Raw genomic sequence first — 16,710 nt, 5'->3', positions numbered from 1 at the left:
TCTATATTTAAACCATCAATGGTAATTTTCGCAAACCATATCTTCTTTATATAGTGTACATGAGATTAGAAATTAAGGAAATCAGAAATTCAAAAAAAAGAAAGAAAAAAGTCAGAAAAATTAAATAAAAGAAACTAGTGAGTCTTAATAAAGTAAAAAAAAAAAAAATTGAAATGTGTTCTTGAGGGAAATATCAAAGTAGACTAAGAAAGTTTTTTTTTTTTTTTTTTTTTTTAAATTTTTGGATAAGTTTGTTTTGAAGACATGGATTAGTAGAAGAGTGCCCTATTTCATAGGCGTTTTACAGGGAATTGAAAATATATTTTTACCAAATTGTCCTCAAATTTTGTCCCTACTAAACATAGGGTCTAGTGGTATTTCTGAACCACATAAAATTCTAGTCCGAAAAAGGGAATCTTTTTATAGATAGTATTGTCTCCCTATTATAGATAATATAGATAATAAATAGTTCTATATATAAACACAATCATAATAAATGTTTAAGGAAAAAGTTAATGAATACCTTAAAGGTATTGGTTTGAAAAATATTTTTAGAAACTTTTTATGAAAAAAAAATGAAAAAGTAAGTGACTTTTTTTTTTTTTTGGCAATTTTTATATTTTTCATTAAAGTGGTATTAAAACTTTCGTAAGGCTATCTATTAACAAATGTTCTAAGGACTCCCGTTAATGGAACCTAATATTTAATACAAAAATATGTAATTTCATAAAATAAAAAAACACATAATAAATACAAATCAATAAGGGGAAATTGCACTTCATCCACCTGAGATTTGGTCCATTTTAAAAGTATCCACCCGTGATTTAAAAATTATCATTCAACCCACTTGAGGTGACCTCCGTTAGACACCCATTACCCACCTCTGCCCTTTCTGTTAAAAAATCTCATTTACTATATAAACTACAATAGAAACAGAATTAGAAGTAACATATTGAAGAACAACTTCTCTCTCACCATCTTAGAAATCAAATTTTCAAACCCAAATCCCATATCGTGACCTGAATCTTGTTCAATCAACGCAATAATTGGCTCCCTCTTGATGTATATACTACCAACAAAAAGGAACCCAAACAACAAGGGAAAACAAAAAGGAACCCTTTTTTTTATTGAAAGGAACCCAAAAGATTCTCCATCTTCTTTTGAAGCCATAGATAGAACAAATATGCCAAATCATAACAACTCACAATAGGAAAAACCATTACACTCACAAATCCATTAAAACCACAAAATTTGAACCCACCAACCATAAGGAAATTTAAACCAACCCAGAAAATTCGAACCCATAAATCCATTAACCCCATAAAATTTGAATCCACCACTCTCCGCTGCTTCGATCTCAGCCAATCTAGACAATCAGGTTGCTCTACTGCTCAACCAATCTCACGATTTCATTTTTCTTGTTTCTTTGTTTTTGCTTCCCAGTATGGGGTTTTGGGCGGTGGCTAACAGCGGTGGTGGTGTTGGAGGTGGTAGTCTGGTAAGGCTATGATTTGATGGTTCAGTGAGTTGGCTGTGGTGTTGGATATGTTAGATTGCTAGGTGATTTTTATTTTGTTTATTATTATTATTATTATTATTTTTTGCAGATTTTTTTTGATGGGTTTTTCTTGTTTCTTTGTTTTTGCATCCCGGTTTGGGGTTTTGGGCAGTGACTAACAGTAGTGGTGGTGCTGGAGGTGGTAGTTTGGTGAGGCTATGATTTGATGGTTCAGTGAGTTGGTTGTGGTGTTGGATTTGCTAGATTGCTAGTTTTTTTTTTTTTTTTTTTTTTTTTTTTTTTGCAGATTTTTCTTTTACTTGCAAATCTGGGTTTTTTTAGAGAACCCAACAAAAGAGAGAGGGTTTTTTTGCTTTGTCTACCTTCTTTCGTAAAACTTTGTGCTAATTATGTATATGAAAAATGATGAAACAAATTTTATCTTGACTTGTTTTTTGATATTTTTCTTTTATATTTTATATGAAGAAGAAGAAGAAGGAGAGAAAAGAGGAGAGAGACATAAAATACAATAAAAAAGACACATTTATCCCTATTTTTATTGGTGTAAAGGGAGAAGTGGGTTACAGAGGTCTAATGGAAAGCACCTCAAGTGGGTTAAGTGACACTTTTTAAAACACAGGTGGCTTAGTTAAAACTCGCCAAACCACAGGTGGGTTAACTGAATTTCCCCAATCAATAATTATCATAATTATTGAGTTTTATATTTAGACCAAACACAGTCATAATATTGTATTAAACATTTTTTTCGCGCATTGCACAAGTTAGTGACTGGTAAAAAGAACATTGCATATAATCATTTTCATTGCAAAATGTATCCTTTTTTTTTTCTTAACTTTATTATGATAGAAAAGAAGTCTTCTTAACTATTAGGGACATAATTATGTAACTGACTAATCCTTTGACAAAACGCACTTTACTTGTAATTGGGTAGATCTATGATGAGTTTAGTACTTCAAGAAACAAGTGTTCAAGTTTAGAATTGAAGCCATGCAAATTTGACCAAGAACAAGTTAAGAATGTGCTGCTTATTAAACCTCGACAAAAGTCTCGACAAAATTCTTTATATCGAGAATTACTGCTATAACTCGACACAAGATGTATCTATCGAGAATTACGAAATCAGGTTTTTTAGATCTGATTACATGTATATTCTTGAGTATTTATGTAGGGTTTATTTTCTCGCGACTCTAGATATATATAAGGATTATTTTAAGAGCTATCACTATTTTCTCACGACTCTAGATATATATAAGGATTATTTTAAGAGCTATCACAAGATAATGCAAAGTGATAATACATGCATATTGTGACTGGAGACAAAAATTGCTCTAGTTCATCATATTCTTTGTACAAGCTACCGCATTTTTACGTCAAGAGTTTTGTGACCAAGGAGCTTCCTGATCTTTATTGTTGATGAACTGAAAAACTTTGCAGCCAACATATTTCTCAAGTTGGTGTGTTAGTCACGTACTAGGATTCGTGCATTGGACGGAGAGATTGTCGCTACAATACAAGTCCGATTGGGTGTGTTAGTCACGTATTGAGATTCGTGCATCATTGGTTAGTCACGTACTGGGATTCGTGCATTGAACGGAGAGATTGCTGCTACAATACAAGTTCAATTAGGTATTAGGGTAAGGATTCAAGTGTAGGTTGATTTTGGGTATTGAGATTCCTTTTACTTATAACTACTTGTTATTGATAATAGTGGATTATCGGGAATGGTGACCTTAAATTCACCCGGTGAGGTTTTACTTCGGTGGTTTTTCCCATTTGTAAACAAATCACCCGTGTCAAATTTATTTTCTGCTGCATTTAGTTATTTGGTGATTTGTTTGTGCTACCACGCTATTGCATGTTAGATTGACTTAATTAATTAACTTGGATAATTAATTAATTGATTTGCCAAAAGGGTCAATATATTTTCGGTCTATCATTAACTTAACATTTGTTTAGTTGTGTTATTGGGCAATAATTTTCAAATGCAGAGAAAAGTATTCATTTTGGAATTTTATAGCTATTTTTCTTGAATGGACAATTTTTTATTTTTGAGAGAATTTTAACTTATAATGTCTGATTTTGATGAAACCAAGACACCTATAAGTTTTTGGTGTACTCAGTGATTGAACTTCACATCTCTCATTCAACTATCAAAGATTTTACCAATTGAGCTAACTGAAATATCCTTGAATGAATAATTAAAATTAAAAGAACATAACTTTTAACTTAATTTTTAAAGCATTTCCAAACTGTACTTGAAAAAGAAAAAGGACTTTGCATGTGGAAATTGTTTCCAAAACATAAGGATCAAGCCCCTGTCGATATTGTGGATGTTTTTATGTAGTTCAATGATATTGCTTCCTTTGGAATCCACTAAAAAAAAAAAAAATTCCCCACTTGCAAGGAGTAAAGGAAAAAACCATAAAAAAGGATTGAATGTGTCTATTCCCTATACTATCCTTCCTTGCGATTGTGTAATGACAATGTTCTCACACTGTCATCACACATGTCGTATTCTTTTTTTTTTTTTTTGGGCTGGGTTCATACGTGTCGTATATATGACTTGTCACTTTCATTGACTTTTTAGCCCTTTACCTTTTACCTTTTACCTTTTATCTTTTACCTTTTTTTTTGTGTGTGTGTGTGTTTAGAAAGAGCTCTAATCTATAGCATCTGTTTTTTATAATAGTAGTTTTTTATCATCAGTTTAAGATATCAATAAATTTTTAAAGTAGGCGAAGATTGAATTTCAAATCTTTTATTAAATAATTAGAAACTTTATCAGTTTTTTTTTTTTTGAAAATCTGAAACTTTATCAATTGAACTAACTGAAATCCACATTTTTTATAATTCACTTAATCATGATAAGTAGCAATTTTGAATAAATTGGCCTCAATGGACTTCTTTTCAAAAAAAAAAAAAAAAAAAAAAAAACCCAATAACCAGCAATTTATCATCTTGTTGTCTAGCACACCCAGATGGAGTGTTTTCAATGTATGCTAGGTTCTGAATCAATCAATTGAATGCAATTCTACACAATATACGTTGTTTTTTTTTTTTTTTGTTTTTTTTGTTTTTTGAGAAAGATTCTACCCAATAGACTAATTCACTTAATAAGTCTTTTTTTATAGAAGACACTTAATAAGTCCTAACCAAGGAATATTACACCATTTGATATATTTTTATTAAATAAGAATTTTGATAAGAATTTTGACAAATCAGATATTGCACACATATTGATGCTTGGTTCAATTGTAATACGGCAACTACTTTCAGTGACAATTCTTCCTTTGGGGCAATTACACCATGTGCCATTAAGGACGCTCAACATGTGGAAGGACCCATTTCTTTTTCCAGAGTCAGTAGTTTTTGTAGAATTGAGGTGAGGTGCAATAATTGCACCTCTTCTTTTACAATTTTTTTTACATTATTAATTTTTTTAACTTTAATTTTTTATTTAATGGTGAATATTGAAAGTTAAATTTTACAATTTTAAATCTCAATACTATTGTACCGGGTGCAATATGCCAATATTTTAAGTATTGCACAAGATCTTAATCTGTTTTTTTAAATGTCTGCATATATTGTCTGGTCAGAGGAAATGCCTTTTTATTTTACTAGTTTTGGTAGATGATGTTCTCCAAATTTAGTTATTTTAGTAATTTTTTTTTAGTCTTTTCTATAATTTTTATTTATTTATAATGATAAGTATGAGAAGGTATAGATTCTATAGAATACATAGGACCATAGAAATGTGTCTAGTTTTTATTTTTACTTTTGAGAGCCAAAACTCAAAAGGCAGAGTTCCTTTAGTATGTTTATTTTCAATAAATCTTCTTATTACAAATTTTTATTAAAAAAAAAAAAAAAACCTTAAAACGAGTCGGTCAGCACTCAGCACTAGAGAAGTTGTTTTAGTTTTATCTTTTTAAGCTAAATCATGAGATCAATAAAATATGCAAACAGCACATGATTATTAATTTATTATTATTATTTTTTGTTGTTGAGAATCATAGCACATGAATTAAGAATATGAAGATTCTCACTTTGAAGCCAATACATTATTAGTCTATCACATGCCTTCCGGTTGAAACCAAAATTCAAACTTTTTTAAACTCAAAAACCAAAACATTATATGTCATTACAGGTTAATTTTGCTTCTCTCATTGCACTGTTTCAATGTAAAATGTTTTTGGGAGGATGACTTGTTCTGTAGAAAATATTTTCTGTAATAAATAACTTATTTTTCAATTGATTCCAAGTTCCAGCCTTGAAAACTTGTTTGGTATCTAGTGATATTATTTTATAAGATAATTTTTCATTGAAAATAAGATAAAAAATATTTTGTACTGTTTGATTCACATAAAAATAAAATAATTAATATTTTACAGTTCCAGATAATTATATAAACAAAAACTTTTATTTACGAAGCAAAATTCAAATGAGAAAAAAACTTTATATTTTTGGGCTATTTGGGAGCTTTAAATGGAAAAACAGACCCCAAATTCAAAATTTATGCAAAAAAGTTATGTGGAAAGTGATTGGTAAAAATCTTCATTTGGGAAAAGACATTAATCAATCAATTCTAGGTCTATGAAGAGAGAGCAAAGATATAGAAGTTATCTATTGAAACATTATCCCCCTTTTTGTTGATTGTATTTTATTTTTATTTTTTATAAATTTGATTGTAGTTTATTTATGGTGGTCTATTGAGTATTATATTTTATAGTCCCGAAAAACTTTTTCCACTCTATTGGGTTTATTTTTCATTGATTTGATTGCAATTTCAATAATGATGCTTATGGATCTGTATCATAATTTTAACAACCTTGCCTATGAATGATATGAGTGTCGACAAATTAAGTTCTAAAATTTGAAGATTGTCACTTGTTCATATATTGATAATTTTGTACTTATCTCTTTATTTTATTTAATGAGTAGATAGTAGGGAACTGGTCAAATTTATTTTCATTCATCCTTTAACATATATAATTACTAATAGTAGTTTTTCAAGATAATATTAGGGATAGTTTTAGGATCATAAATTATTACATAATATTTTTACTGTAACTTTAACATGATAAATTATGAGTGATTATTTATCATGTACATACAAACTTACTATTTTTTCTACATTAATTACACTGTCACGTTAAAATTATAAAAAAATATTGTAAAAAATACCGTAAAATTGTGAAAAATATCATGCTTCAATGGTTATATAGCATAGAGCCATTGACACACCAACCTTAAAAATAAAAAACTAAAAAAAATGAAAAAAAAGAGGTGTAAGTAAATACGCCTCTCACCGTGGCCACAAAACAGTTGTACTTTGCTTTTCCAATTTCCATGACAAAGACAATGCCTTTCCCTTGTACAGTGTACTTGATGAGCTCGTGAACCGTGATGGTGACCACACACTTTCAGCCGAAAAAGGAGCATACTAGCAAAGTTGGAAATTGGGGCTGTTTCTAATAAAGGGTTTAAGTCTCGGGCCTGGGCTTACCTCAGCATCCACTAGCCGTCGGAACAATCCAAAAGTATATCTTTTTTTTTTTTTTTTTTTTAAGATCCAAAAGTATCTCTATTATTTTACCGACTTTGAGCTCATCTCAGCATGTACCTCACCTCATCATCCACTGTCATCCAAACAATCCAATAACAATCTAGGACTAGCAATAGCCAATAGCAATCATCCCCAGGGTGTGTTCAGTAAAGGGTCTATTTGGGTTGAGCTTATTATTGTTGAAATTGAAAACTGAAAACTGAAAACACTGTAACAAAATAATTTTTAAATATGTAAATAGTACCGTGAGACCCATTTTTAATATTTTTTAATGAGTAAACAGTATCAGCACAGTGCGTGAACAGTATATTTACTGTTCATAACAGTAAAATTTGTCCCCCCAAAGTCAACAAATGCGAGCCAAAAAAAAAAAGAAGGAGAAATCGCAGCATTGGAAACGTGGACGCAGGATTCATCTGAATCCAAACGCCCTCAAAGTGAATTTTAGGGAGAAAAGAAAAAAAGAGAAAGAAAAGAAAAAGAAAATGAGGAGGTAAATTTTTTTGGAAGATGTTTGTTTGAGAGAATGAGAGGGAAAAATGATAGTGTGGTGGGCCCACTTGGGTCCATCAAAAAATATTCTCTTCAAAAATAGAAAGAAAATTTGGTGGGAAAAATATGACATGGGCTTCTTCACTTCAATACCTTTTGTTTGTTTGTTTGTTTGTTTTTTTAATTTTTTTTTTATTTCAAATTTAATAAGTTTTATATATTTTTTTCATTTACTTTCCTAGGCTTCAGTACCCTTGTTAAGTGTTTCTTTTGTTCTCATTTTTTTTTTTTTTTTTTTTTTGGTTTAGAGATGATTTGTTTTTTCTAGAAGTGATTTTTATTTTATAATAAATTTGGGTGATTGTATTATTTTTTTGGTTATTTGTCACATTTTTGTTTCAATTGGGCATCATTTTTTAACAAAGCTTTATGAGTAAATTTATATCAATTTACTTTTTTCATTCTTCCACTTTCTCACTCCCAATATACAAAAATGAGGAAAATTAAAATCTTTTCTATTCTTCCATTTTTTCATCCTCTCACTATTTTTAATTCTCCTACTTTTTCACTCCTCCAACTAAACGGATCTTAAAGTTTAATTGAATGAATTGAAGTCCCTTCTCAAAAAAAAAAAAAAAAGGGATTGAAGTTGACGAAATGGGCCAAGTTAAATTGAAGTAGATTATTTTTTTTTGAGAAAGAATTGAAGTAGATTAGAATAGACTAAAATAGTCTGAATGAACCGAAATAGACCCATCGGACTGAAATCTATTGGGGGAGAATAAATAAATCATAGGCCTAGATCGAGATTACTGCTAATGGTCAATCGGCACAAATCTTTGTCTGTAGGAAGGCTGTGAGAAATTCAACTTTTCCTTCCATAAGATTTTGGCAGTATTGTACTTGATTCCAATTTGGAATTACGTTGCATATCAGTTAACCATTTTTTTACCATATTAACCGCTGCTTCTATTCATTAAAAAAAAAAAAAAAAAAAAACGTGCTACTTCCGGTGAGGTTCAACCATTTTTTTTAGAACTGTCTCCTTTATGGCTTTCATAAAACAGCTAGTTGAATCTTTTTAATATCTTTTGGATTTTGAGAGACTTTGATTTGTGCTCATATGTACGTGTTATAAATGAGTAAACAAAGATTTTTATTACAATATTTCTGGCCGTCTTTTTGTGAAGATTTTAAGTGGAACTCTGTTACCTAGATAATTAAGTGGAAAAAAAAAAAAACGTTAAATATATTACAAATTTTAGTTGTAAGGACTAGAGTTTGAATCTCAGCTCACCAAGAGCAGTGGATGATAGTCCAACAAGCCCAAAACAATATATTTGTTAGAGAATGAATTTTACAAGAAAACGTCCTCCATTCCAACTTTTCACCTGTTGATTTCGTAAAAAATCCCTTGAATGCTTATCCCATCAGAGCCTCTTGGAAGCTTTGTGAGTAGCTGTGAGCTGAGATGACATTGTTCAGGTGTCGTTTCTCCATAAATGTGGCTAGTTCATTTGGTGCAGTGCATTTAATGTGGTAGTGACAGCATTCTTCCCAGATATTTCTTCTTTTATTGTTGACTTAGCTCTGTTACCTTACTTGAACCTTATCTTTTCGAAATAGTTACCTCTCTAAAGCTCTCCCGAGGTGGCTTGGCTCTTCGGAAACCACAGCTGACCCGCCATTCTCTTCCTTTATCCTTGGCCCATTGACTCAGGCTTAACAATCCCTTTGACCATCCTCGGGCTTTTTTTCGTCCTCGGGCTCGGCCCATAACCCAATTATATACTTGCTCGGTCTTCCTATTCTCACATTAGTATAAATTGTTTAGAAACTAATATAACAATGAATGTAATTGATGGACTTTAACAATTAATAAATAAATGTGTGAATTACTTTTTTTATAATTAGTGATAAATTAGCTTGTAAAGTTTTTTTTTTTTGGTTGTTGAGGAAATATTGGTAGTAAAGCTTATATGGTAAAAATGGGTAGTATTTCCAATATCATTCTAAGCTAACATTATTTGGTAACTTGTACAATGCGTTAAAGTGGTGGCACTTGTAAGTTGTAACCCATCCAATTGCATAACAACTTGTGGTTAACGTTCAAATGCACGCATGAAATACCATTTTTTTTTTTTTTTTTTTTGCTTAAAAAAAAGTAGTTTTTACTTCTTTGAACTTGACATGAAAATTTAATCCAGCTATCTTAACATATTTTATATTTGGTTGGATGTTCTATAATTCATCCACATTAAATGATTGCAACTATATATAGCCTGTATGTGATATTTTTATTTATGCTTGCAAGAAAGTCATTTTGGTTATAAGAGTAAGAAGGAAAGAGAGAGATTTTTAAGTATTAAACATAAATAATGTCAAAGCATTTTTATTCATGATTTATATCTAGTTGATACATTAGAAAATCGTCGCATATTCACGCCTTTTGTTTTTTGAAAAAAAAAAAAAGAGTATAACATACATCGGAATAAGGCAATATGACAATGGGACTTCTCACTGTATGATTTCCATTTCTTCAACCCAAGTAAGTGCACCAAATGAAACTTCTCCACTCTTCAGATCTTATAGTAACTGTATATGACTGCTCTCATACTTATTTCTAAACATCAACGTTGTTGGTGAAACTGTAACTGTTGAACCTTTTGGCAGTGTGACATTTGCCTTGTAAGTCGTAGCACCGTCTCCTACATAGGTAACAATTCTTTGAAAATTCTGACTTATTGATGTTCTATTGTGACAGTTTAAAACAACAAATGATGGGTAATTAAAATCAGAAGAAGACTTTGAGCAATCATATTTTTTTGATCTAGTAATACTCAAGATTTTGTTCTCATCAAGGTTCATAGAGCATAGGAAATTCAGTCTTGTGGGGTTGCATCATAGATTAGACCCGGATCGAGTGCTTGATTGGGATGAATTTGGCCTGCTCCCATAGCTAAAGGTGAAGCAATTGAATTATTATTGTTATCCTTTATTGGATTATGAGTATTATCATATGCATCAGCAGTAGTCATAATGGCAGATTTAATAGCAGTAGGACTCCAGTATGGATGTGCACCTTTTAGAAGTGCGGCCACACTAGTAGCATGTGGGCAAGCTATAGATGTTCCAGACAAAATAGTGTAGTCACTATGTAAAGCTCTTTGTTTCCGATCTGTACCTACTTCAATATTTGAAGGCCAAGCAGCCAAAACTAGTGCACTAGGTGCCATTACATCAGGCTTCAATATGCCTGGAAATCTGGAAGGACCTCTTAATGCATTAGCAACTACACTTGGTGCAGGCTTAATCCCTGTAATGGTCTGGGAGAATGTCATGGTAGCCGAGGGCATTTGAGTAGACTCTAAATATTCCATTAGAGCTACCCCCATCACTTGATGTAATTACCATACAAGGACAAGGTGTCTCTTTCATGAATTCTATTTCAGATGATATAGGATTGTTGGTAATAAATTATTAAATATAGCTCCCAATACGTATGAGTATGACTTAGCTATACCTTCTATTTGATAGGCAAGAGGACGATCTCCATGGCAAATGATAATACCATTAAGAATGTTAGATAAGACCTTGTCACACGCCAATAGCCTTTTGTCATACACAAGTGGCAGGTTTTTGAGTACTGCAATGCCAATGAAAGTGGTCCATCCAGTAATGGTGAAACCATTTCCTAGAGCCAAAGTTCCGGCATATCAACTATCAATGGTGCCAACTGTAACAGTTAAGACCCATGGGTATCCATTGCGTATGATTTCATTGCCTAATGACCCTTTATTCCCGGCCGAAGTTGAAACCAACACCCCTTTCTCCAACGCACTAAATGCAGCTTTTGCCAAAAAATCCCTATGTAGTGGTACTTCATTTGCACGAGAGGACATAGAGATGGAAATTATGTCAACACCATCAGCAACTGCTTGGTCCATAGCAGCAAGAGCATCAGAGCCATAGCTTCCTTCATCCCAAGAAACCTTGTAAATTGCAAGCCTAGCTCGTGGTGCAACACCCTTTGCTATTCCAGAAACATAACCAAAATAATTTGCATTGTTTACATAATTCCCAGCGATTATAGAAGAAGTATGTGTCCCATGCCCTCTAGTATCCCTAGCAGAGTTCATGCCAATCTTAATGTTGGGATTTTTTTTTCCAATTAGAGCCTTATTGAAGTACCTGACTCCTATGAGCTTTGCATTACACATGGAGGAATTGAAATTTTGTCCCACCTCACACGTTCCCTACCATTTTTTGGAACTTTTGGAGGCATGCCAGTGTCTTTGAAGCTCTTACTTTCTGGCCACACTCCAGAGTCAATGACACCAACGATAACGTCTTCACCATAATTCGAAGCAGGCCATAGACCTGTGAAAGTATTGAGGTTGAGAAAATTAGGTGCGTGTGTGAGTGGTATGAAGAATGAGACTCCTATCCTTTATAGCAGAGATGAACCCCAGCGACTTTTTTTAGAGCCTCTAGTTCATACAAAGAGACGAGAGCACAAAAACCACTAAAAACATGCTGAAAAGTATACACAAGTGATGGTGATGATTGATACGCATACACAAGTGATGGTGATGATTGACGAGTACTAGTTGTGATGATTAGTGAAGGGTTTAGGAATGAGGGACTCGTCCATGCTGACAATATATGTGGTCCTCTTTGATGAGATTGATTTAGCTTGTAGACCTAACAACAAGCACCCAAGCAAGTGCACATTAATAGAACTACCGTTGTATCCTGGAGAGCGACTGCCTGAGCCATTTGCATCGACGGAGTCATTCCAGTGGGGGCGAAATTGCTTCTTTAGGACAACGGATTAAGTTTCGTGCCTTGGCTCAAATCGATAAGTTTATATCTTTCTACACTCTCATCTTATATCTCTAATCTACTTTGTATTTGTTAATTAATTTGGGCAATTTTCAAACTTTATTTCCAACAATCTAAAGAAGCAATTTTTGCTCTTATTAATTAACAAAATGTCTGCTATTTTGGATATGTCAAAACTTGAGCCTTTTGATGGAAATCACTATAAGAGGTGGTCTGAACGTATGTTATTCTATTTGGAAGCAATCCGTGTGAATTATGTGTTGTTTGATGATTGTGTCCCTGCTAATATGGCTGAACCTGCACGTTTTGCATATGCTTTGATTTATGAAAAAGATAATCGCATATGTTGTGGTCATATTTTGCATTATCTGTCAAACTCTTTATTCGATATCTACTGCTCTTATAAGTCTGCAAAAGAAATTTGGGAAGCTTTGAAAAAGAAATATTCAATTGAAGATGTTGGGACTAAGAAATATGTGGTGGGTAGGTTTCTAGACTATAAGATGAGTGATGACAAACCCATCATGGAACAAGTCCATGAGTATCAGAATATTGTTCTTGAAATTCTTGCTGAAGGAATGGTCATTGATGATGCATTCCAAGCAGCTACTCTTATTGAAAAGCTGCCACCTATGAAGCACGGGTGCGTTTCGGGACTCGGGTGCGGGTGCGGGTGCGAGACTCGGCAATTTTTGAAAAAGGTGGGTACGGGTGCGGCAGGACTCGGCTATTAAAAAATTATTAAAAATATTTTTATAATATATGTTTAATATATTGCTAAGCATACTTTTACTTTTTCACATTATATAAACAAATACCAAATTTAAGAGCAATAGTAGATAACAACTAAAACATGATGTTCATAAATTAAATATAATCCACAAGATTGAAACTAAAACATTCCATGATGTTTGAAAATTAGAATACAACTCATAAGTTTGAAACTAAAACAAAATAAAAGATAATTAACAAGACAATCAAACACAAATATCATCATCCTCAAGATCAATAGCTTCACTTCGAACTTCACTTTCACTAGTAGTAGCACTAGTGTTAACATTCCCAATAACTATAGCCTCCAACTCTGGCTCATCAAGTGTAAGAGCTGCATTCTCAAGAATTCCAGCTCCTCCATGCATGTCGCTCTCATTCCAAGAGTCTCCTGCAATATCCCACATCTTTGTTGCGGTATGTATGTACTCTTCATTGCGCCTTGACAAGAGTCGAAGATTAGAATGCACATATACCAAATCCTCAGCGCATGCATGAGCCATTTTGTTTCTTTTTAAGGAATGAATGAATTTGTACGTGCTCCAATTTCTCTCAGCACATGAGGATGAGCATGGTTGTCCAAGAAGTTTAAGGGCAAGGGTTTGAATAGTTGGAAATGCGGAGCCATGGTATTGCCACCAAACCAAAGGTAGTAAGGTCCACCTATCCGTCAAGGCACTTGGTGAAGGAAACCTCCCTCCTGAAAATTTAGCAAACTCATACTTCACCACCGTTAAGTCATTCTCATCTTCAAAGTATCGCTCCAAACACTTGCTTCTTTCCATAGAAATTTCATGATCCCGATGTGGAGGGATGCGTTTTGGATTCTCCGAAATCCATTCAATGGAATAATACCTAGTTAAAGATTAAAAAACAAATATAGATCAAATGTGTGTTTTACTAAAGGGTGAACTAAGGAAAATAGATAATAAATGTACTTACTTAGGATTTAAGGAATGAGCCAAGCAATGTAGTGGAGTAGAATTTTTAGTCCACCGATCAATGAGTATATCATACACCACAACCCAAAATGAGCTATATTGATCATCTTCCAAGCCTTCATGTCGATATATCACTGCTTTCACCTTCTCTATCATGGAATCCCACATCTCATACACAAGATGAAGACAAGGCTTATCTGTGTCGGCTATTCGTAGCATATCATAAATGGGTGCCGTGAATTCAAGGATATAATCAATATTATCCCACCAAAGATCACTTAGAATCATATCTTTCACCTTTTGAGCTTTTCCAACGTCATCCTCCCTATAAGAAGCCCATTGGTCACTAATAGCCATGGCTTGAAGGCATCTTTTTATCAACTTCAACCTTTTCAATGTTACAACCACCGAAGCAAACCTAGTATCAGCAACTTGGAGCAATTTTAATGGACAAAATTCATTAAACATTGCCAACCTCATAGAATGGTTCATGATAAAAACACGTATGAAGGATGCATCATCAGCAACACGTGTAATCCAACTACATTCCTCATATGTAACTTCATTCTTTTCAGTGTTTTTTGCTGCACAAATATTCTTCAAAGCTAGATTGAGAGTGTGGACAATACAAGGTGTCCAAAATATTTTAGGATACTCACCCTCAATAAGAGCTCCAGCAGCCTTCATCACATTTGCATTATCAGTGATGACTTGGACAACTTTTTCATGTCCAATCTCTTTTATAGCATCCTTCAACACCCCAGCAATGTAATGCTTATCTTTGAACTCACCTGACCCATCAATTGCCTTTATAAATACTGGACCCCCATCTGATACAGCCATAACATTAATAAGAGGCCTCCTTTGTGGATCTGACCATCCATCAGAAACTATACTTAACCATTTTCAAGCCAAGAGTCCTTAATTGGTTTCAAGAGTCTTTCAACATGAGCTCTTTCTCTTTTGCAAAAGTGTTGTTCTCAAAGCATTGTATCCAGGAGGAAGATAACCCGGAATGCTATGAGTAGCAGCAAATGCATAGGAACTACAATAATGTGGGTTCCTTGCAAAGTTAAACGGAAGCCCACCGGTGTAAAACATCCTAGCAATTCTACTATCTAAATCATGTCTAGCATTATTCTGAAATTTTTTCTCCAAAGTAGTATTCATAGTCACCTTCCTCCTCTTAGCATCAACCGGATTTGTACTATGACTACTATCACTCCCTTCTTGTCTCCGAAATGGGGAAATAGGTATCCCACGGCCTGGGGGAGGTGGGGGTAAGGGAATTTGACTTCTCTGTTCTTGCTCTAACTTATTAGCCTCAACTTGATCATGCATTCGCTGCATTTCCAACCTATGGCTCTTTGACACATTACGGCATGCTCTAATACCTTTACCGGAAATTTGTAATAAATGAGCCTTAACCCTAGAATAGGATCCCATAAAAACTATATCACAATAGTTGCACTTAAAATATGTGTTTCCACCAGATTTAACAGATGCACCAGCCGGTTTTTCTACTTTAGTCACATACTGCCAAAGAGGAGATTCAGCATTTGACACTTCTTGTGAACTTTCTGTGCTATTAACTTCGTCCATTGTAAATTCAATAGATTCAATTTAACCTACAAATAATAACTATTAACTAAATAAATTAATGATAAATCAAACCAAGTTCACAACAACAAAACACAACAACCAGGTTCACAGCAAAAAAATACAAAACCACAGAACCAAAAAAACCATTTAACTCCCATAAATAACCTACAAATAATAACAATTAACACAATAAATTAATGATAAATCAAACCAAGTTCACAGTAAAAAAAACACAGCAACCAGAACACAGCAACCAGGTTCACAACAAACAAACACAGAACCCTTTAACTCCCACAAACCACAAATCACAAATCACATGTTAACAAAACCATTTAACTCCCACAAGAAATAATTGAAAAAACAAGTAAAAAAACACAGCAAGCAGTCAAGGATATAAATTTTCAGATTCAGAGAGAAATTGTAAAGAACAAAGAATAAAAATTCAAGAAAAGAGCAGAGAGAGAGCACACCTGAAGGCTGAAGCAGTGCAGTGTGCACACAGCACTCACAGAAAGCTCAAAACGCAGAGAATAGAGATGAGGGACGGAGCACAGTGACAGCACACAGAGAAGGGAGATGAGGGGCGGAGTGAGAAAGGGCCTTTGGGAGTGTTGGACGAAATGTGAGGGTTTGAGGGGGTCTGGGTACTTAGGTTTAGTCATACGGTGCGTTTTGCACCTTTTTTTTATTTTTTATTTTTATTTTTTTTTAAATTTCGGCCTGACTCGGCTGAGTCGGCCCAATTTCGGCCGCGTCGGCGCCGATTTCGGCCGTATCGGCGCCGATCTGAGCCGCGTAGGCCCGATTTGGGCACTGCCACATGGCGGGACGCGGCACGACACGGCACGGACGCGCGGTCTGTGGCGTCCCTCCCGCGTCGCCGCGTCCCACCGCGTCGAACGCGGGTGCGCGACCCTGGGAGCCGCGTCCGTGCATCCCAGGCTGCCACCCTCATGGAAAGAATATAGAAATTA

General features: G+C 33.9%; 1 pseudogene; it reads right to left on the bottom strand.

Moving 5' to 3' along the window:
- Positions 1–7,143: 7,143 nt before the first annotated feature.
- Positions 7,144–14,977, bottom strand: LOC115970555 (annotated as a pseudogene).
- Between the last annotated feature and the right edge of the window lie 1,733 nt (positions 14,978–16,710).

Source organism: Quercus lobata, chromosome 12, assembly GCF_001633185.2.
Source record: "Quercus lobata isolate SW786 chromosome 12, ValleyOak3.0 Primary Assembly, whole genome shotgun sequence".
Taxonomy (NCBI): domain Eukaryota; kingdom Viridiplantae; phylum Streptophyta; class Magnoliopsida; order Fagales; family Fagaceae; genus Quercus; species Quercus lobata.
This window is presented reverse-complemented; position numbering and strand designations above follow the sequence as displayed.